This window comes from Amphimedon queenslandica, unplaced genomic scaffold, assembly GCF_000090795.2.
Source record: "Amphimedon queenslandica unplaced genomic scaffold, v1.1 AMPQUscaffold_12767, whole genome shotgun sequence".
Taxonomy (NCBI): Eukaryota; Metazoa; Porifera; class Demospongiae; order Haplosclerida; family Niphatidae; genus Amphimedon; species Amphimedon queenslandica.
Window position 1 is genome coordinate 24,985 of NW_003546997.1, and position 1,338 is coordinate 26,322.

At 38.0% G+C, this 1,338-nt stretch overlaps 1 protein-coding gene across 1 annotated transcript in view; it reads right to left on the bottom strand.

Annotated features, from left to right (window-relative positions):
• Positions 1-85: 85 nt before the first annotated feature.
• The window catches only part of LOC100632845 (pre-mRNA-splicing factor 38A-like), a gene marked incomplete at its 5' end in the record, with an annotated part of 12,415 nt that continues 11,162 nt past the window's right edge, over positions 86-1,338 (bottom strand). The window contains one exon of the mRNA XM_020003062.1: positions 86-321. The remainder of the gene's footprint in view (positions 322-1,338) is intronic.

Below are 1,338 nucleotides of genomic sequence, written 5' to 3' on the forward strand. Positions count from 1 at the left end.
TGAGATACAGTAGTGACCAGTGTGTGTGTGTGTGTGTCTGGAGGTGAGTATCAGTAATGTAATACCTGAGTCCCTTGATATCTGCCCTCAGCTTCACCTCAAGCAGATATCTCAGTCCTCAGGTATTACATTACTTATACACACACACCTCCTCCAGAGGGGCTGCAGGTACTTATATTGCTGCTCTTACTTCAACTGATGGTATGGTCTGTAGATCCTCTGATAAGTAGCTGATCTGAGATGAAGGTCTAGTGTATCCAGTGGTACGTGTCTCAGGGCTAGGGCTCCTAATGATCATTGAACTGTAGCACTCATGGGGATCTGTATAGTAGGGGGAAAGGAAAGGGAGAGGGTACGTGGACTGTGGAATAATTAATATTTTAATTTTAAAAATTTTATGTGATACCAAGATTCCTCTACACACACATCTGTAATTCTGTACACATCTTAAAGTAAGCACAGGTATTCTAATTATATAGTTTCAAAAGGAGAAATTATTTCTTCTCCTAGTTATTAGGATATTGCAGTGCTGTTAAAGTTATGTTGAGTGTTTTCTCAGTACACATACCAGTGACTGTATCAGTATATAATTAACTAATAATGATCATTAACAATATAAAAGAAATAATTAATAACTAATAAACAACAAGACGATTATTACTAAAATCACAAACATACAAGAATCCATCTTTATCAAATGCTAATCCATAAGGAAGATTAAACTGATCAATATTACTGCCATAACTTCCAAACTTCCTAACAAACACACCATCACTAGTGAAGACTGATATACGATGATTCCATGCTTCACTAACATACACTAGACCAGTAGCTGCAGTGTCTATTGTTATACCATAGGGATACATAAGCTGTCCAGGACCAGATCCTTTAGTACCAAACAGACCTACAAACTTTCCATCTGGAGAGAACTTCTGAATGCGATGATTACTATAGTCAGTAACATACACTAATCCTTGACTGTCAATAGCAATGTCACGTGGAGACTGAAACTGTCCATTAGCTGATCCTTCACTACCAAATGAATGAGAGAAGGTTAGATCAGGATTCAAGACTTGTATATGATGATTACGCCAATCAACAATATAAACCTGTCCTGTTATAGGAGAAATGGCTATACCATCAGGAGTATTGAATTGTAGTGGTCCACTGCCCTCCTCACCAACTGATGCTATAAGGTATCCATCCATGCTTATCTTCTGGATCCTGTGCCTATCAGATACAAGAATGAATTTGTCTGGAGTAATGGCTACACCACCAGGATAAGAAAAATAGACATTACCACTTCCTCCTTTCCCTCCTAATGATTTCACTTTCTTC